General features: G+C 36.2%; 1 pseudogene; it reads left to right on the top strand.

Moving 5' to 3' along the window:
* LOC149189210 (auxin transporter protein 1-like) overlaps positions 1-7240 on the top strand; it is a 220527-nt pseudogene extending 213287 nt beyond the window's left edge.
* The last annotated feature ends 16305 nt before the right edge of the window (positions 7241-23545 follow it).

Raw genomic sequence — 23545 nt, 5'->3', positions numbered from 1 at the left:
CCCAGAAGTCTTTTACCAGTACCATACCTTTGCTGTTTGTGTCATTTTTGAGATCTGCAAATTCATCCCTATAAAGGTAGTGTTCCTGTTGCCCATTATCCTCCCAAAATCAAGCAAGATCCCCTGCTCGAATTTCCCAAAAACAATGGTGCTAAACAATGTTTTTATTATCCCAAACAAAGTTCCAAATATGGGAGCCCCTGATTTGCCCTGACATTCTAATGTGATCCTTCTCCTGCCAGTGCTTGGCATATTTTTGTGTCCAAATCTTAGCCCAGGGGGCATTTGTCTCCTTAATCCATCTCCACCAAAGCTTGGCTCCTAAGACTCTGTTGAGGGTCTCAGGATCATGAGGCCCCAATCCACCATGGTTCTTGGGCTTGCAAATCTTGTCCCAGGCTACTAAAGCCCACTTCTTTTTCTCTTCCCCTCTGCCACACAGAAAGTCCCTTTGTATGCTTATTATTTGCTACATAATACCTTGAGGAGCAAGAAGAGCTGAAAACATAAAAATGGGAATGGCCTGCAAGACCGCCTATGTGAGCACAAGGTGTCCTACCAGGTTTAGTGATCTGCATGTCCATTTTCTGATCTTATCCTGAAGTTTATTTAAAATCGGTTCCCACACTTTCTTTCTTAGCGGTTTGTCAATAAGAGGAATGCCAAGATATTTGGAAGGTAGTTGTTCTCTTTGAAATCCAAGAATTCTGGTAATATTTTTATGAATAGCAATATTAGTGTTAAAGCAAAAAAAACTTTGGACTTGTTAAGGCTTACCTTAGTGCCTGCTACCATAGCAAAGTCATTTAAGATGTTTTTGATTGCTCTGGCCTCCCTGACTGTAGGTATGCCCTGCAACATAGTATCATCTACAAATTGTTGATGAGTGTTTGCCTCTCCATCCGTAGTGAGTTTGATACCTTGAATTCTTCCTTCAGCATTTGCCATTTTAATCACTCTACCTAGCCCTTCCATCATGAGGATGAAGAGGAACAGTGAAATCGGATCTCCTTGTCTGAGCCCTTTGGAGGGGGTGAAGGTCCTTGATGGAGCTCCATTAAGCAGTATGGAAAAACTGGTTGAGGTAACTAATGCCATGACCCATCTTATATCAAAACCATAGTCTTTCAGAATTTCTCTTATGTAAGCCCAGCTCAATTTGTCATAGGCTTTCGAGAGGTCCAACTGAATGATAATGCCAACTTGTTTGTTGCTTTTGAGAGACTGTACCACCTCATGAGCTTGGATGATATTGTTGAGGATTTGTCTTCCCTCCACATAGCATGTTTGCTCCTCTGATATGAGAGAGGGTAGAAGTGGTTTGAGTCGATTGGCTATTACTTTGGAGATAATTTTATACACCACATTACATAAGGATATGGGCCGAAAACCATCCGGATTCATGGCCTTTTCCTGCTTTGGAATCAGTGCTATGAAGGATGCATTCAGAGCCTTTAGAACCTTTTTGTATCTTCTTGAGTCTTCCACAACCTCGAGGATGTCATGTTTGACAGTTTCCCAATAGGCCTTGAAGAAGTCTACATTGAATCTATTCGGGCTAGGTGCTTTTCCACTCTGCATTTCATTAATCACTTCACTGACCCCCTCTTCCGAAACTGGCCTGTTGAGATTGTGGTTGTCCTCTCTAGTAACCAGCTGAGGGATATATTAAATGAAATGGTCAATGAACCTAAATCTGTCCTCCAAAGGCTCCTTTGCAATGTTGCAGAAGTGCTAAACAAGGACCGATTCCATATCACTATGAGAAACAAGCTCAATGCCTTGAAAATATTTGATCTTTGTGATTTTTTTGTGTACCCTGTGAGCCATAGTGGTTTTGTGGAAGAATTTTGTGTTTCTTTCTCCCTCTTTAATCCATTGCATTCTTGATTTCTGCCTCCAGAAAATTCCTTCTTATAAGCATCGATTCTCCCATTCTTCCTACAGAGAGTCAGTTAATTTCGGTGAAGCCATATGAGATGTTGATCTGATTGATATCCTAGAGCTTTAGTTCAGTTTCTCTTTTGGCTTTGAAGATATCTCCAAATTCATTTTTGTTTCAAGCTTTAAGATGGTGTTTGATATGTTTAAGTTTCTGTTGGAGCATGTACATTTTTGAGCCCTAAATATTCAACTCCTCTCTCCACCATTTCTCAACGTTATTAGTGAAATTAGGATGTGAAAGCCAGGCATTTTCAAACCTGAAAGTTTTGTCTCTCGAAGTGCCCATAAAGGTGGCTTCCAGCTTTACAGGCCAATGATCTGATCCTCCAAAAGGCAGAATGAAGGTTTTCATGGCAAGTCCTGAGAGAAAGAGGTCCTTTGAAATCATGAATCTATCAAGTTTAGAAGCAACTTGATGGGCCCCTCCCCTTTTGTTGTTCCAAGTGAAGGTTCCATTAATTGTTTCCGTGTCCACCAACCTCATGTTCATAATGAAGTTCTGGAAGCCCATGGAGTCTCTACCTAGCTGTCTAGTGCGTCCTTTTTTTTTTGAAAGAGATCTTATCATATTGAAATCTCCTGCAATGATCCAAGGCAAAATGGGATGTCTCGCTCTTAGTTCCTCTAGGGAAGTGAGAAGCTTGAGCTTGTCTGCTTGCTTTTGAGGTCCATAAACATTTGTAATCATGTATATCTCCTTGTCCCCTACAGGTTGGCATATCAAGGAGAGTAGTTCCTGGATGCTTCAGCATCTAGAATTCCCAATTTCTGTGGGTCCCACAAAGTGAGAATCCCCCTCGCTGAGTGATTTTCCTTAACCTATAAATACTCATATTTAAATAACCACTTATTATGAATATATCTTATCTTTTCCATCGAACATTTTGTCTCCTGAATAAAAACCATGTCTGGTTTTTCTTCTTTCATTCTGTTACTAAGATTTCTTTGTTTCCTCCTATTTCCTATTCCTCTAATATTCCAGGTTGTGAACTTCATTAAGAAAGTTTAGTAAAGGAATAACAAGATCTTTCATCTTACCTGAGTTGATCAACAGTTTACCACATTTGTTCAGTAGTTCATTCTGTCTCTTTCTTCCTCTTTTCCTACTTGAGTTCTTTGGAGAATGTGCCTGAGTATTCTCCATCATCTTGACCCCACTTTGCTCCTGGCTGTCATGATTTATTTTGACTCTAGCCCCCTTCGCTTATGACCTCCAGAGAAAGAGCTATTGTACTCTATCATAGTCCTCTTTTGGCAGGGAGTCCACCCCTACTTTTTTCTTTATTTTAGAAATTCCTCTAGATCTAGATTTTCCTTACCCAGAATCTCCTATAACTCATGGTCCTCTGTTCCTGCTTCACTTGGAGTCATCTCCTGGTCCCTACTAATCTCCATCAAGATTAGTAGAGCATCCTTTTACTGGTTGTCTATTGTGATATCCTCCATGTTAGCTACCCTATCTTGTTCCTTTGTTACATTCTCCATGTCCTGGACTGTCTCCTTGTTCCCCTCTTCTTCCTCCAAGATCTTGAAGCTGTTTTGTCGTGTGTGTCTATCCTCATTTGCCTTCTTGTGTGGATGCTTTCCCCCTTTTCCTTTGCTCACAACTTTGGTGAAACCCTCGTGATCTCTCTCCACAGTGGTTTTTTGGTTATCTTCCCTATTGATTATGGGGTAGTCCTGATATAGATGCCCATGTTCATGGCATTTGCGGTATCTAAATGATATGTGCTCATAGTCCACTGTCTGCACCCATTCTTCATCATATACTTCTAAAATGATCGCTTCTGGCAGGGCTCCAGATAGATGCATTTCCACACATATTCGGGCAAAGGAGGTATATCTTCCTTTCAGAGTTGCCTCTGAGATCTTTAAAAAATGTCCCAGCTTGTTGCATATGGTTTTCAAAGATTCCAGCAGCCAATAATCCAAAGGAAGGGAATATAATCTGATTCAAACTGGTACTGATGTGAATGTTTCGCGTTCCAACAAAGTTCATCATCCAGGGCCGCATGTAGAGTCTTGTGGCAGCATAGAAATAGGGCCCCCCTTCAAACACTTTGTCTTTGTCTTCTAGGCTTGCGAACACTACTGTGAAAAAGCCCTTAGAACCCAGATGTAAATGTATTTCTCCCTTTGGTTTCCAATGGCTCCTTGTCCAGACATGTAACGCCCTCTCCGTTGGCCATAACCCCATGAACTTACATATGATTGCATGCTCCGTCATATGCTCTCTATGAGCTTGTATCGCTGGGTCGCTAAATACGACCCTAGGAATAATGCCTAACTTGGGTTTGCAGACTTGAGTAGTCTTTCTGGAAGCCGGTTTTTCACTACTGCCTCCATTCTCCTTTTCTTTTCTCATTTCCTATTGATTCCCTTCCTGATCTTGATCTCTACTTCTTCCAGATGTCCCTTGACTTCTGGTTTTTGAGATCTTGTCTAGTGGTTTTTTAAAATGATTCTTTCTCGCGTCCTGACTTCCTCTTGTGACTGCTTGGCTGTAGGAAGGAGCAGCACTCCCCCCTGCACTCCCCGCCATGGTACCCTGAATCCAAAAACCCTGTCTTGAACTCCAACCCTAGCTCACCAAGTGAATCGACGGGTCCCGGGATCGAATTGCCCAATTGAGAGGACATGCCATTAATATATCAATTAAAATCAATCTGAATAATAAAAAATTCAAACATTTTTTTTAAATAATTAATTAATATATCACTTAAATTAGAAAGTGGTTTGCTTTCCAAATTAGAAAAAGGCTTTCCATTCAATTAAAATAATTAATATAGAAAGTGGTTTGCTTTCCAAATTAGAAAAAGACTTTCCATTCAATTAAAATAATTAATATATCACTTAAAATCAATCTAAATAATAAAAAATTCAAACATTTTTTTTAAATAATTAATTACTATATCATTTAAATTAGAAAGTGGTTTGCCTTCCAAATTAGAAAAAAACTTTCCTTTCAATTAAAATAATTAATATATCACTTAAAATCAATCTGAATAATAAAAATTTCAAACATTTTTTTTTTACATAAATAATTAATATATCACTTAAAATCAATCCGAATAATAAAAAATTCAAACATTATTTTTATTTAAATAACATATTTGGAATTTTGGAATTTAGAATCAATTTGCATTTACACTTATTTAAGTGTTATATCCTACCAATAGGAAATTTAAGATTAACATGGATTTATAACAGTGTTTATATAAAATCTCACCCATCCTAAATTGGAGGTGAATATAAAATTTTACTCATCATAAAATTGGATTGTAAATTAGGTATTTTTATTTAAATAACAAATTTGGAATTTAGAATCAACTTGCATTTATACTAATTTAAGTGTTATATCCTTTTTTATTTAGCCTAGCTGTACAACTTAATAAATCTGAAATTTAAGAGTAACCAATAGGAAATTTAACATTAACATGGATTTATAATAGTGTTTATATAAAATCTCACCCATCCTAAATTAATGAATAGGAAATTTAAGATTAACATGGATTTATAATAGTGTTTATATAAAATCTCACCCATCCTAAATTAATGAACCACACTTGACCACACTTTTTGGCACTTGACCACACTTGTTGTTCAATCTAAAATAAATATGAAATTTAAGATTAACAAATCGGAAAATTAAGATTAACATGGATTTATAATAGTGTTTATATAAAATCTCACCCATCCTAAATTGATGAACCACACTTACCACACTTGTCGGCACTTGACTACACTTGTTGGTTCAATCTGAAATTTAAGCTTAACCAATAGGAAATTTAAGATTAACATGGATTTATAATATTGTTTATATAAAATCTCACCGATCCTAAATTGATAAACCACATTTGAACACACTTGTCGGCATTGAGCACACTTGTTGGTTCAAGATTAACTAATCGAAAATTTAAGATTAACATGGATTTATAATAGTGTTTATATAAAATCTCACACTTGTTGGTTCAATTTGAAATAAATCTGAAATTTAAGATTAACCAAACTGAAATTTAAGATTAACGTGGATTTAGAATAGTGTTTATATAAAATCTCACCCATCCTAAATTGATGAACCACACTTGAACACACTTGTAGGCATTGACCACACTTGTGAAGTAAATCTAAAATTTAAGATTAACGAATCTGAAATTTAAGATTAACGTTTATATAAAATCTCACCCATCCTAAATTGATGAACCACACTTGAACACACTTGTCGGCATTGACCACACTTGTGAAGTAAATCTAAAATTTAAGATTAACGAATCTGAAATTTAAGATTAACGTGGATTTGGAACAGTGTTTATATAAAATCTCACTCATCCTAAATTGATGAACCACACTTAACCACGATTTTTAGCACTTGACCACACTTGTTGGTTCAATCTGAAATTTAAGATCAACCAATCAGAAATTTAAGATTAACATGGATTTATAATAGTGTTTATATAAAATCTCACCGATCCTAAATTGATGAACCACACTTGACCACACTTGTTGGTTCAAAACGTGTCATCCAACAAATTTCTCTTATGTGATTTCTAGAAAGACTTTGCTTAATGAGATCAATTATCTATCAAATTTTAGAATATTCTCAAAATCTATAATAAAAATGTTTTAAAGTAGACATCTTACAAAGTCTTTCGGTAATAATCACATAAAAGAAATTTTTGGCTAATGCTCTTTGAACCAACAAGTGTGGTTCATCATCATCTAGTACTGATGATGAACCACACTTGTTGGAACTTGACCACACACCACACTTGGCCACACTTGTTGGCACTTGACCACACTTGTTGGTTCAAAATGCGTCATCCCTTATGTGATTTCGACTTTGCTTAATTAGATCAATTATCTATCAAATTTTAGAATATTCTCAAAATCTATAATAAAAATGTTTTAAAGTAGACATCTTACTCACTCACTATCTACTGAAAGACTTTGCTTAATTAGATCAATTATCTATCAAATTTTAGAATATTCTCAAAATCTATAATAAAAATGTTTTAAAGTAGACATCTTACTCACTCACTATCCTTCCTTTATTTTCACATTAACATAACTCAATAAATTATTGATTGTACCTTGAGAAGGTTTTATACTAATAATTTTTTTTGGATCTTGATGGTTGATTTTCAGAATGTTGTGGAAAAACCACCCTAACCACCTTTCTGGACAGTGGTTTATCTAGTGAACATATTTGTGGTGATTTGGGTGTTGATAGTAGGGTAGCGTGACGAATTTCGTGCGTCGGGTTGACTCATTCGGTCTCTTTGCTTCCAACCAATAGCGCAGCGCACACCATTAGTTGGACGGATTGCTGGTCTTCTACCTTCCTTAGTTCACCAGATCAATCAAGGACTGGCAGGGTGAGCTAATGTTATCAATGTCCTCCCATGCACCATCTGCTTCAAAATCACATCTTCCTCCTCATAAAACCTGAAAATTTGAATGGGAAAATCTCTGAATTTAAGAGGGGAACAATATAAATTCTTTGTATTTAAGAGGGGAAAAATATGAGATTATATAGAATATGTTTTGAGCATGGGGTTTATTCTCTGACATAGAAGGCAATGAGTAACAATGGAGGATGGAGTTTTCAAGCCTGAGGGAGGCTCACAAAATTCATACTTTTCACATATACCATACCTGAAACTGCTTGAAAGCTTACATGCGTACAATTATTTACAGGCAACAAACGAGTTTATTAAGAGAACTACATTGTAATTGTAATTTATGCCTCTGTGTGTCTGCCTTATGGTTACTTTTGTCTATTGTATTATACTGGGCTGTGGCTTTGGATTCAAAAGAATGGAGACAACAATAATAGTACTCCATTTATCTTGTTAATGGAGACTGACAAACTACTTAAGCTTATTTCCACTGCTATGCAGGGCTTGTTATTCTTATTCGCCCTCTATTGTTCTCCCCAATTATTTTGTATCACCATAATGTATGTTGTTGCGAACTTATGATTTTCTGGTTATATGAATGATTGATGGAAAAGAGTGTTGAACTACCAAAATTGTTTACAATGGTTTCTCTTATTCACCCTCTGTTGTTCTCCCCAATTATTTTGTATCACCATAATGTACGTTGTTGCCAACTTATGATTTTCTGGTTATAGGAATGATTGATGGAAAATAGTGTTCAAGTACCAAAATTGTTTACAATGGTTTCTCTTAAAATTTAAATGTCGTTGAACTAGATTTATTAAGTGCACTCATTGCACTAACAAGTTTGGATTTATTATGTTGCTTGCATTTTTAAAGAAAGAAATGGAAATAGTAGATAATGGTAAATGTTAATCACCTTTTAGTTTTGGCCACAACATTTTTGAGCGAATACATGGTTTTTCCATATAATATTGGTGTTGGATTTAACTTAATCTAAATAAAAGTTTATTTTTCAAAAGCCACATAGTAAATAAATATACATAATAGATGAATATATCCTTTAATTTAATGATTATAAACCACATCGTAAATAAATACACATAATAGATGAATATATCCTTTAATTTAATGATTATATTTTTCAACAACGTTACTCAAAGAGGAATATATGTTTTTTTATGAGTATTATGTATTATGAGTATTGATTGGCCTATATTGGTCAATTGTAATGGACTACTCTTCCTATTTTTTAATGAGTATTATGTATTATGAGTATTGATTGGACTATATTGGTCAATTTTAATGGACTACTCTTCCTAGAGCTGACCATATACAGAATGAACTCATGGGATATAGATGAAGTGTCCAATCTATGTATAAAGAATCATTCATAAAGTTGTGATGCAATTTCAAATGTGGAAATACCACCATCATGTTGTTCACATCTTAGAAGATCAAGAGCCAATCTTTATTACAAGCATTATACTATCTATAAACTTACGATAATGTAAATAATTTAGCTTTATCTTCCACCTTTGCATGCAATTTTCTTTCTTAATTCTTATTTTAATGATCATTTACATGTCAAACTTGTTCTTCAATTTATGCCTTACAACGTTGCAACATCTAGTGCAAATGCTAATTTTAATGACCATCTAAATCATACTTCTATTTGAGTGTCTTTCTGTGAACAGCCATTTGTACAAACCAAATTATCGAATTTCTCTTTACGTTAACCCGTGGGCTATCCTAGTGTCTCTTTACCTACAACCCGTTGACAGCACGTGTCCAAACATTTTGTTTCAAAATATCTTTTATTTTAGTGCGCATCAAAATCATATCGGTTTTACTTTTGTTTGAGTTTATTTTATTTATCTTTCTTTTGGTAAATGAGTTTATTTTATTTTATTTTCTTTCGGTAAATGGAATGGAAAGTGTATTGATTTTTTTTAATGGGAAGTGTACTTTCTAATTTACATTTCATGTCAAAGATTTTAGTAAGTTATATATTTTATGAAAAAATGTGTTATTAAAGATTTTAAATAACGTGTAAATGTAAATGTATCTTATTTAAAACGTAAAATGTATTTTATTTCAAATATAAATTTGTAAACATAAACATGTAAAAAAAGTAAATTTATTGTGTAGATTTCACCTAAAAACTTAAACATGTAAATGTAAACATAAACTTAATGTTATTTGAAAATTTAATAAGTAAATCTCATCTAAAAAAACATAAATATGTAAATGTAAATGTAAAAAAAATCTTACCTAAAAACATAAACATGTAAATGTGAATGTAAACATAAACTTAATGTTATGTGAAAATTTAATCTAATTAATCTAATATCGGCCCTAATAAAAAAAGACGGCTCTCCGTAACTATATAAATAACACTAACACAAAAACAAAGTGTCCAATTGTATTTATCAGGAAGCACGGTCTGAAAATATTTCAAGATCTGTGCAAAGTGAGAAATGATTTCGGTATGAGAAAGAACTGTGATTTCGGTGTGAGAAGGATTTCTAGGTTTGATTTCTTCCTCCACTCATTTTATTTCTAGGTTTGATTTCTTCCTCCGTGAATCTTTTTAATTTTTATTCAAAAAACATGAATGCTGCAATTTTTTTGGCATGTTTTGTTCAATCCATAGGGTTGTCTTTATATTTTATCTATTTTTAGTCTTTATATTTTATCTATTTTGTTCGTTCAAAATGGACGAATTTTGACTTCACTCCAATTTGCCTCAACATGCAAAATGGACGCATTTTAAAAGTAATCAACCAATTCCAATTTTAAATGAATAAATATAATTAATAGTTATTATTTTACCAAACATTACTTAAAGATAATTTAATGCAATAAAAAAACAAAAATATCGTTGAGTTGAGCTAAAAGTTCACCATTTAATATAATTATTTGTAGACCATGGGTCAAATAACTAATTAATAATGTTTAATATAAATACCATGGGCCAAAATACCATAGGAAAAATAATTAATTGAAAAAAAACCATGGGCCAAATACTTAATTGAAAAAAAAATGTAAATGTAAACATAATGTTATTTGAAAATTTAATGAAATGAAATGGTGTAGATCTCGTGTAAAAAAACATAATATAATTATTTGTAGACCATGGGCCAAATAATTAATTAATAATGTTTAATGCAAATACCATGGGCCAAAATACCACATGCCAAATAATTCATTGAAAAAAAAACCATGGGCCAAATAATTAGTTCGGAAAAAAAACATTATTAGACATTATTATGAAGCTTATTGGCCAAATGCCATGGGCCAAATACCATTTAATGCAATGTTTAATATAACTATTGGTAGACCAGCCTAGATTCAAACATTAAATGTTTTTGTTTCATTATATATCTTTGCATTATATATAACTTGAGTCTTAAAGGACTTCCTTTATGGTAGTTGAAATTTTGGTCATTCAAATTTTTAATAGTGTTTGGAGAGGCACTCTACAACCTAGTATGGGGTAGATGTAAACAAATCTCACGTAAAAATGTAAACCTAAATGTAAATGTAAACAACCCAGTGTGGGGGAGTATGAGGGTAGATCTCATATAAAAATAGGTAAATGTAAATGTAATGTTTAACATTTAACATTTTTTATTATGTCGGCCCTATTTAAAAATCAATCTAATTATTAGTATGTATAAAAATATAAAGAGGTTTACGAAATGGTAAATAAATAAAAATATAAATAAACTAGAGGTATAGTAAATAATAAATAAATAAATATACTTACTTAGAGACATAGTAAATAAATAAAAATATAAATAAACTAGAGGTACGGTAAATAAATAAAACAAACCTCTTTTATATTTATTCCATAAACTTGTTTATATTTACGAAAACTTACAAAATATGTGTTATTTAGGTGAAGCCTATGGGCCAAATACCATGAGACAAATAATTATTAATACCATGGGTCAAATACCATATATATAAAAGAGGTATGGTAAATAAATAAATATAAAAGAGATATAAAGAGGTATGATAAATAAATAAAAATATATCAAATAGGATTAGAAATCAAAATCTTATTATATACCAAGCCTATGGGCCAAACACCATGGTAAATAAAAGAGATATGATAAATAAATAAAAATATAAATAAACCAGAGACATTGTAAATAAATAAAACCTCTTTTTATATTTACTCCATAAACCTCTTTATACTTACTAACACCCAAAAAATAAGTTTTATTTAGGTGACCCCTATGGGCCAAATACCATGGGACAAGTTATTATTAATACCATACAAAAAAAACATTATTAACCCTAATATTAATATTAAATAATAATAATAATAATAATAATTATTATTATTATTAAAACTAATATTCATATTAATATATTATAATATTAATATTATTAAATTTAATAACTTTGGATTAAATTAATAAATCATGATATATATTAACTAGCCCTAAGGGTTATCTCAACTGGTCGAGTCCCTGTTGTTAAGTGCCTCGCCGATCGGGAAGTCATAGGGTCAATTCTCCTCGATGCCCTTAGGGTTAGGCCTTGATAGTCTAGCCAACGGGATTTTAATTCCCTTCAGGGTTGATCTGCCCATATTTTCCTATGTGAAAAAATCATGATATATATTAACTCTAGATATATATGGGAGGGAAGAACAAAGACATAGAGTGATAGAGGTGGAGAGATAGGGGGAGTGACAAGGGAGAGATGGAGATAAACTTAAGGATAGGGGAAGAATAGAGGAAGAATGAAGAGAGAGAGAGGGAGACAAAAATATGGATGAGGAGAGAGAGAAGTAGAGAGGGAGCGAGATAGTGAGAGGATTAGAGGGCGGAGAGAGAGAGAGAGAGAGAGAGAGAGAGAGAGATGGGGGAAGAGAGAGGAAGGTAGGAGAGAAAGGGAGAGAGAGGAATTGCAAGAGAGTAGGAGAGAGGGAGGGAAGAAGAAATACATAGAGAGTGAGAAATGGAGAGAGAGGAAGTGACAAGGGACAGATGGGGAGAGAGAGAGTATGTTTAGGGGTGAGATAGAGAGACAAAGAAACAGAGATTGAGATATGGGGGAGAGAGAGAGGGAGGGATATAGTAACATAGTTTGAGAGAGAGAGAGAGAGAGACGGGGGAAGAGAAAGGATTAGAGGGAAGAGAGAGAGAGAGGGAGAGAGAGTGATCGGGGAGATGGAGAGAAGGAGGTGAGAAAGAGAGGAAGGGAGGGAGAGGGGATGGGAGATAGAGAAGGAGAGAGGGAGAGAGAGAGAGATGGAGTTGGAGGGGGAGAGAGGGAAGAAAGAACAAAAACATAGAGAGATAGAGGTGGATAGAGAGAGGGAGTGACAAGGGAGAGATGGAGAGAGAGGAGAGGAGGGAAGTGAGAGAAGAGGAGGGGAGAGATATAGGGAGAGAAGGGCAAGAGAGAGAGAGGGAGCCACATAGATGGAGGGGAGAGAGAGAAGGGGAGAGGGAGGGAGATAGTGAGTGAGTGAGAGAGAGTGAGAGAGAGAGAGTGAGAGAGAGAGAGTGATGGGGGGGAGAGACAAATGGAGATGGGAGAGGAAGGGAGAGATAGGACTAAGAGAGAGATGGAGAGAGAGGGAAGGAAGAAGAAAGACATAGAGGGAGAAATGTAGAGAGAGAGAGAGAGAGAGAGACAAGGGAGTGATGGAGAGAGGAGAGTGGGGGGAAGAGAGAGAGAAGGAGAGACAAGGAAGGAGAGAAGGGGAAGAGAGAGAGGTAGAGAGGAAGAGGGAGGGAAAGAGAGAGATATAGATATGGAGAGAGAGTGTGTACATTTGGGCTGTGAGATAGAGAGAGGGCATACGAAAGAGAAACATAGATATGAATATAGATATTATATAGTAATATATAACCAACCTAGATCCATCTTAACCCAGATCTATCAATCACCGATAGGGATCAAATATCTCGAGGTGCAAACCTTTCCTCAAGTTCTTCACTCAAAAAAGAGGTCTGCACCTCGTGAGATTGGATCCCTCTCGGCACTTGATAGATCTAGGTTAAGATGGATCTAGGTTGGTTTTATTTAATTTGGTATTGTATTTATAACAACCTTCAAGGTAAACGTGCATAAAAAAAACATAATAGGAACAGAAATACAATAAACATATCAGCCATCAAAATCCATATATACATCAATACATTTGCACATAAAAATCAAGGGAATGAATTATTTCATTAATAAATGCAATGAACCAACTGGAGATGGGACTACCACGTTCCACCCGACCATAGATTGGCTGAGCCAAGTCTCTCTTCAGCCAATCACCCCTGTGCCATATTCTAAGCATGAATGTGGGAACTCATAGAACACATCAATCAAATCTCATCCAGGGCTTCCAGAGGACACCCACCTCAACCCATCAAACAATGATTCCACCTCATAGTCGGACATCACCAAAAACTATCATCAGATTGGTCTCCATCCAAGCCTTCAAGAGCGTTTGTCCAACCAAGGATTCCAAAACTAGTAACTCAACCCACAACTTATACAGGGCTTCCAGAGCATTTGTCCAACTAAGGATTCCAGGACTAGTAACTCAACACGCCAAGGGCTTCCAGAGTGTTTGTCCAACTAGGGCTTCCAGGACTAGTAACTCAACCCAAGCTGTTATAGGGCTTCCAGAGCATTTGTTCAACCAGGGCTTCCAGGACTAGTAACTCAACCCAAGCTATGGAAAATGAGAACCAACCAAAACAAAGAAATGAAAGTAAACCCACAATCACCATGGCTATCCAGGAAATGGCAAGGCTAGGCAATTGACTGTCAATCCCGACCATCCTCCATGCCAATGACAGATCATAACCAAGAAACCACATGCATGTGCCATGCATGCCAAAACTAGTAAAGAAATCATACATGCAACTCGATACTTGCAAGAATCTGAAGTAGCTGCTAATGTCGATGCCTTCTTGCACTTTCCTGCTCTTCCTTTGCCTTCTTGCTCCAAGAATCCAAGTATGCCACACCCTCCAAGAGTGCTCCAAGAAAACTCTAAGTAACCAAGAGTATGAGAGAGAGAGAGAGAGAGAGAGAGTAATGAGAGATCCAAAACTGAACTCACCAAGTTTTGCCCACTGATCCTCATAAGCCTTTTTATTAATGAGGCCTCTATTTTCTTCATTTTCCATTATTTTCCTTCAATTTCCTCCTCACATGCAAAATGTGACCTTTCACCTTCCTTTTTCTCCTAATTTCCATTATTTTCATAAATAAATGCGCCAAAATACCTTTTTGCCTCTTTAATGCCTTAGTCATTGCCTTTGCCAATTTCCTTAGCCATAAACAACCAAATGAACACCCCCTAAGATGTCATGCCCACCATTCCGCTTGGAATACATGTCCCATCATCCATGGTATTTATATATTTTTACATGGAATTTTCATCAGGGCTGTTACAGAACCCTCCCCCTTGGGGGAACACTGTCCTCGGTGTTCAATGACACCTATAACCAAAAGACCTTTGAAAACAAAACATACTACCCATGGAGCTTTATAACACAACTCGTTGCAGTATTTACAATGAAATATCTGCTCAAAATCAAAACATCATGACAACATGACAACATACTGCATACTGGAGCTTTTTAACATAGCTCATTACTGTATTTAAAATAACCACATATACATATACACATATGTACATTTGCTCAACCAACAAATAATATAATATGATGCCGCAACGAAGGAATCTAGAGGCTCACACCTCCACCCTCAAAGTAATACTAGGATCCACCTCCTTCCCAGGAAGTCCAGAATCCACTGCAAATTCAAATCTGCATCCAATGTCCAACGTTATAATCCCGCGCCGCTTATCCTCTCAGTGAACAATTACCAGCTCATTGTTCCACGACGCACTCCCAATGTGCATCTGATTCCATATGGCAATGCTAATGACCAAAGAAAATCCATCCGTGACCTTCCCTTCTCTGCTACATAGTCCCTCGAGAATTCGGTCACCCCTTCCATGCAGTCACTCACCTTCCAAGTTCCGCTAGCACCCCCATCTTGGGAAGCCCATCCCTTGGCAAGGCTTCCTCGCATCAGAAGATACAAAAGCCAAGGCATATACCTGCCTCAACACATCATACCGGTCATAGCATGCTCATGAAAACCAATGGATACTAGTGGGTACCAGTGTCCCACAATGGGCTTGTTCCTGAAGTGCTTTACCAACATACTACTACCTGTTTCAATTCCTTTATTGCTGCTAATTCTTGTAGTCGATTTCAACCACCCAACTGGGTTTGTTCATTCTTCCTGTACCAAGAACATAACTTCCATTAGATTGAAAATAAATTGAAATAACTTCAAATCATACCTCATTGGTAGTTCGTCAATGAGGTACACTTGGAATCCTGTTTGCTTCCTGTCACAAGAAGTCAACTAGCATCTTTGACCAAATCAACATGTATAAAAATATCACATCAGGTTAGCTCAAAACACAACCATCATAGATCAAAATAATAAATCACAAGTAACCATCATAAAGTACAATCATAGATCACATATACTCATCATATACCATAGTCATAAATCACATGCATAATAAAATTGAAATAAAATGATGATACTTATCCTTTCCTCAATCCTTAGCTTCTACCTTTGTCTTTGCTCCATATGCACTTCGGATCGGTTGCTACACTCAACAAACACCCAATGCCTTCTCCTCAACCATGTGCATAGACACATAGTGTGCATCACACACATACAACCACACGACATACCTCACCATGCAATACATGCATCTACACCTGACATACAACACATACACCTACACCCAGTGTACAACACAGTGCATCCCTTTATACCCGATGTGGAATACCACCCAATACATGTACCTACACAGAGTACAACACAACAAGTACACACACCGCAATACCATGACTGCATGATGCACATACATAATACCGCATGCCCATAACACAACATCAACGTTATGCACACAATACCACATGTACACCAGTACCATATGTACAACATGTACACAATACCACTTATACATTGCACCACCTGCACAACATGTGGACAGCATCACATGTACATAGCACCACCTGCACAATGTGTACACAACGCCACATTACACTATACCACTATACAATGTGTACATAGCATCATCTGTACACAACACTGCATATCCAACATCTACATAGCACCATATGCACACACTTCGCATATACGTCATGAAGACAGTACAATATGTATACAACACCCCATATGCAATATTCGCACAACCCTATCTGTACCATCTTGTACATAACATTGCATAAATAACATGTACACATGCTATGTATACACAACACCACAAGTGCACACATCATAGATGCAACATGTACAACATATACAACTATGCTCAACAATAGTACCACACTTCCAAAACCACATTGTCCTTACCAAGAAACCTTGCTTCCAGTATCTCATCCATGCTTATCCTAGCATGTCGTAGACCACACTGCTTTCACTTTATTGATGTATCCTTCAACATTACCTGTCATAACATAAGCATAGTCATAATACAAATATACAATACCAAATCATATCCACATGATACTGACCTCATGTATTTGTCGTGACTACTCTTCCCAATTGATTTCTCATAGACAAGGAACCTCTTCATGTCGTTCTCCTGCATAAGCAAACATTCCTCCACAAGCATGGTCCTTGACAACCCTGTTAGATATTAACATACATACATGGATACATACATACATGTATAAATGTTAGCATAAAGCAATCATGATCGTGTCAGACAACAACATACATACATGCATATATATTCCATTAGCATAAAACAGTCATGGTCATGTCAGACTATGACATTCATACATCTATATTCTGTATACGTATATAAACGTCACAAAATCATGATCATAACATAATTACCAAATAACATAAGGTCTAGATTAAGAGAACTTCCTTATTTATGCAACACATGCGCAACATTGAGAACAATAGTTCCCAACATAGCCAAGGCCTATGACACATCAAATCCATTTAATTTACCTTTTCTGGTTACATTTCTTGTGTTTGCACTGCTACTGTCCATTTACCATAATGGACCCAACCAGTCCAACCAAATGTCATAGTCTTACCTTCCGATGCGCTTACTCATGCATAGAGCTTCATCTAGGTCTTATATAATTGGTTGGGTACCCCACATCTGTTCCGATTTCCATCAACTTTTCTCTTTCCCAACCAATTCCCAAGACTCAAAACACGAAAGGCAAGACAATAAACAAACAAGAAGAAGACCATAAAAATATATAATAACATGACTACGCAAACTAAGTGGTATGGCCATACACTAGACATAAACAAATCCGTAAATCAAGCTCAACAATTCATAAAAGACCAAAAGAACGAGACTAACAACAAACACCATGACTCAATCCCCATGGTTCCCAGGGAAAGCTCAACCCGAGCCTTCTTCAAGATTTCATGCCAACTTCTCTTGACATGCAACTCCCTGCATCATGCTTTCACATGTCAACCACATGTTCCAAATATCAAGACAATCATATTTATCAATTTGAAATCAACTTTAACAAACAATCATGTCATAATCCATAGTCATTAGACATAATGCTACAACTATCAACTACATCTAAGTACATATCAACTGTCTCAACACATGCATGTTAGTACAATCATCTTAAAAGAAGATCATTGGAACACATACTCATATTAAGCAATTCATCAATCATTCAACCACTTTCAAACATACCATGTTAAATAAATCAACTAGGCACCAAACACTCAAACACTGAATAGACATCATAATCAAACAACCAATTCCCAAATATACGACATAAGAAAACTCATAACTTAATGTATATCTGGGGAGGTTATCTTATCTACACAATAAGGCTAGGTTAGCATGATACAACTTTACAACACATCAGCTCAAGCACTCATAAGATCATGATATCCATAACAATATCTAACTAACATGTTCACATTGTAAAGTTATACACAATTATCATTCACACATATACAAAGTCAATCTAGATTAGTATGACACCATCTCACAAATATGTCGGTTCGTACCTGAATATCACAACCATAATCATCTGCATAGGTCAAACTAGGTTAACACAATACATATAACATCAAGATATTCAACGCAATGAACATAACCATCACGCATATGACCAATCCAAATTATAACATCACTGTCTCAATGAAATAACCCTAATCATCAAGTTAATATCATATAACAACAATAAGCTATATATCATGCTCATCAACAACATAAAACTGAATCATCAAGCTAACTGTCATATAACAATCAACAAGTTAACCTATAACATACTCATCAACAACATATAGCATAATCATCATGTTATCTAATATAAAACAACAATAGCAATGCATATAACTACAAGTTATTATCATTCTTGACTATCCAACACATGTGCATATAACTACACTAATCAACCAACATCTATCATGAATGTAACCATAACATCAAAAGACATGTACATAAACCTAATGTATATAAACCTAATGCATATAAAATCCTTAACTTACATACCTACATGTCGAACATACAATACCTGTATGACGATCTGCTCTTACCCCAAAGTCCAATGTTGCAACCTCATTATAATGATCTGCATCTCTTGCTCTATCTCAACCAACACATTAGCATCATAACATCCAATAGCACCATGATGACCTAAATTGCATACAATGACTTCATAAGGCATGTTTTACCTACTATACATGCATAATCATAACCAAGACCATACACGCATAACAAATTCATATACACACATAAAAAACAAGTACCAAACCATATACACATCATTATAGCTAGGGTCTAGTCATCAATGCATTAACATATCAAGTACATAAACCATGACCTCATGCATGACAACAACCATTACTCCAATGTACACATTGCCACATGCAACCAACAATATGCATAAGCAATGCCAAATCAACTACACCTACGCATAAACGCATGTAATCAAACATAAGCAATCAAATATTGTAATCAACCTACAATATTGATACATGTAATCCAAAATATTCAAGAATGTAACCTAACATATAAGGATGTAAGTAGGTATCATGAAATCAACATGTAAGCAACATATAATTCATACACAGTCAGTCACATGTTCAAAAAATCAAGACATTGTGTCTATTAATTTGAAATCAGCTTTCGTCAATACTAAAAACCTATGAGCATACCCCCTTGCTATCCATGGTCCACACTAAGGTAGAAGGAGGAAGTTACTATAATGGTCTGATCTCCAATGTCCAATTATGGAAATGGGATCTCAAAATATCTATTAAATTTAACCACACTTGAAAAGAAATTGATTTTTATTTCTCATACATTTGCATGAGACTAAGTAAAAAAAATTGCACTTATTCCACTTGTAGCATCATAACTAAAAACATGCCACTTTTCCATTTCCTTACATGCAACTTTTCAAATTCCTTGCATGCAACCTTTCAAATTCCTTGCATGCAACGTTTCAAATTATTTGCATGCAAATATGCATAGATCAGCTACATCCATATTATCATACTACAATACTATCCCATCCAAGAAAAAATAACATTTTCTTCAAACAATTACCATACTTTTACATTTTCCACAAACAACTACTATACTATTACATTTGCATGTAAGCATGTATTCAAACATTTTACATGCAAACTAATATAGAAAACTATTTGCATACAAGTAAGAATATATCAACTACAGAAATACTATTACACATCAATACTACCCCCAACCACAAACAACATACTCATTGGAGCATTTTATCAAACAGTTTGTATGCAATTAATCATTGAACCATTTAAGCATTTCATCAAACACTTTGCATGCAAACTAATAAAGTGAATGATTCAATGCATATATCCTAAACTGTAGTAGTACACATTATGGAAACTGAACCATATGATCAGTGAAATTATTCCTGACTATTATTCAAGTTTCGGCTTATGAGATTTGATAGATGAAAAGTTATAACAAAATACCAACACAATCATATTTGGTGCACAATTCTGGGAGTATCTAGAAAGCTCGATTTACACTAGTCATATCTCATAAAATATAGAGAATAAATGTCTAAAATTTTTATCACAATATAAGTGGGATTTCCTCTCATTCTGGAAAAACAATTTCAGCTCCTAAGAGTGCCCAGAATAAATGTTATAACAAATATGTCAGCGTGACCTGTTTGAGACCTGATTTTAGGAGCATTCAGGAGGCTCGACTCCCTGTGCTCATATCTCCTAAAATATTGTGATCCAATATCTGAAATTTCTACCACATAATCATTGTATTTCCCCTCAATGTGGACAATTTTCAGTTTCTGAAAGCCTACAGAAGAAAAGTTATTGCAGAAATTCCAACGTCACCTGTTTAAACGTGCATTCAAGAAGGTCATCTTCCTTAGATCAGAATTCCTGAAGTATTGTGAACCAATATTTGAAATTTTTACCACATTATCAGTGGGATTTACCTTAAATATGGACAAATTTTCAACTTCTAATATGCCACAGAAGAAAAGTTATAACAGATATGACAGAAATGTCTAAAATTTAACCTTTGTTCTTCATTTCACCTATGATAGAGCCCATCCAGTCCAAGTGTTTGAACCATTCCTTGATCCACTCAGTAAAAACCTTTGAGGTAAATGTGCATAAAAAAAAAACATAATAGGAACAAAAATACAATAAACATATCAGCCATCAAAATCCATATATACATCAGTACATTTGCACATGAAAATCAAGGGAATGATTTTTTTCATTAATAAATGCAATGAACCAACCGGATATGGAACTACCATGTTCCACCCGACCATAGATTGGCGAAGCCAAGTCTCTCTTCAACCAATCAACCCCGTGCCATATTCCAAGCATGAATGTGGGATCTCATAGAACACATCAATCAAAACTCATCCAGGGCTTCCAAAGGCCACCCACCTCAACCCATCAAATATTGATTCCACCTCATGGTCAGACATCACCAAAAACCATCATCAGATTGGTCTCCATCCAAGCCTTCCAGGGCTTCCAGAGCGTTTGTCCAACCAAGGCTTCCAGAACTAGTAACTCAACCCACAACTTATACAGGGCTTCTAGAGCATTTGTCCAACCAAGGCTTCCAGGACTAGTAACTCAACCCGCCAAGGGCTTCCAGAGCGTTTGTCCAACCAGGGCTTCTAGGACTAGTAACTCAACCCAAGTTGTTACAGGGCTTCTAGAGCATTTGTTCAACCAGGGCTTCCAGGACTAGTAACTCAACCCAAGCTATGGAAAAATGAGAACCAACCAAAACAAAGCAATGAAAGTAAACCCACAATCACCATGGCTATCCAGGAAATGGAAAGGCTAGGCAATCCACTATCAATCCCAACCATCCTCCATGCCAATGACAGATCATAACCAAGAAACCACATGCATGCCAAAACTAGTGAAGAAATCATACATGCAACTCAGTACCTGCAAGAAAATATGATGTAGTGTTGATGCTGATGCCTTCTTGCGCTTTTGATCTGAAAATGGGGCTCTTAGGCTTCTTGTCTAACTTACAAGCACCTCTCCCACTTCCAAAGATTAAATATTCCCAAGTCTTTATGATTAACCAATGCAGAATTAAATATGTGCTTGAAAATAAGGTTTATGCTTATGGTTATTTTAAACTGTTTATGTGTTGTAAATTGATTTGCTTAAACTGATATAAAACATATAATAGCGAAACAATGCAACAATGAGCATCACACGTAAGACATCAAGTTTAATATGGAGTTCACCCAAACTCTTGGGCTACATCGCCTTGAGCTCTAGTCAACTCAACTAGGCTCTCTGGGATTATGGTCTAAGTTCTTTTACAAGCTCCACGCTCAACTCCACTGGTTTACATAGAACACAATGGGTTCAGAACACCATATTATCCCCTGTCTCTAAAACTCTCGGCTTTTTGGCTCTAGGCTCTGGCTCTGGCTCTGGGTCTAGCGCTCAGCTATGGCTCTGGCTCTCGGCTCTGGCTCTGGCTCTTCGGCTCTGGCTTCTTTGGCTCTAGCTTTGGCTTTTTGCAACTTTCAGCTCTCTGGCTTTTCACTTAACCTCCAAGTGACTCCAAATACTCCCTTAGCTACTTTGCGCATTAGCTTTTCCCTCTCTCTGCTCTCTTGCTTCTGCCTTGCTCTCAATTGAGCTCTCTGCCTCCTTTGAGGTACTTTTTCTGGCTTTTTGACTATCCCAGCCGTTTCTCTGCGATTCATTATCCCTCTGCAGCTCTGCGACTTCTCTGCTCCCTGTCAGTTAGACTGGCCATCTGGCTCTACGGCTCCGTTGCTTCAAAATGCATCATTGCCTCAAAAAATGCCTGCTTGCAGCGTGGCGTGATGATTAGGAGCAGTTATAGATTTTTCGGGGCTTTCTCATAGGCAAAAACCCAAAAATTGAGAAAATCCCATTACACAGAGAATGTCTGCAAAATACACTATCGGCGTGATTTTTGGCCTTGAAATCCCATTCAGTCACCCCTAAAATCCCTATCGGGTCCGCCATTAGGTGTTATATCGCATCGCATTAACATATTGGGCGAGATCCCAAATACACGGGAAAACATTCAAAAACCCGACAAAATCCTTTTTATTGGACTTTAAATTATATTGAAATCACCCTAATATCGCATCGGGTCCGCCTTGGGTGCTTTCACAGGCCCCATCGTTGATCTACAGGATCTTCGATCCAACGGTCAATATGCGATTTTGGGTGGCTTAAGGATACGAAGGTTACCCACCCGAAAAGGAGGTTTTCCTCTCTTCTCCGCCAACCACGTGTTGTTCATTGTATGGGATCGGGCGGAGCCGACCCAATACCATTTACCGCCTAAGGCCCACCCGAAATCCTGCTTACAGAACTCAAATTTTATAAATCGCGCCTTTAATTCCCCTTTGGGTTCGGCTTTATTGATTCGTGCGTCTTTCCTTTGTATTTCGGTTTTTACACTGAAAAGCATTAATATACAGAAAATCCCTTTTACCGAAACTCAAAATTTATCAGGCCGGGTTTATAAAACCCATCGGGTCCGGCTTTCTCTTATCGCTAGTCGCATGTATATCGCCCCTTTATATCGCTGCAACACAGCATTGTGATGCGATATATCACAATCGCAAGTCACATTGGCCTGGGGGTCC

This window comes from Pinus tabuliformis, chromosome 3_1, assembly GCF_031772625.1.
Source record: "Pinus tabuliformis cultivar Carrire ecotype Pingquan chromosome 3_1, CPIR1, whole genome shotgun sequence".
Taxonomy (NCBI): domain Eukaryota; kingdom Viridiplantae; phylum Streptophyta; class Pinopsida; order Pinales; family Pinaceae; genus Pinus; species Pinus tabuliformis.
Note: the sequence above shows the minus strand (reverse complement) of the source record. Positions and strands in the feature narration are given on the sequence as shown.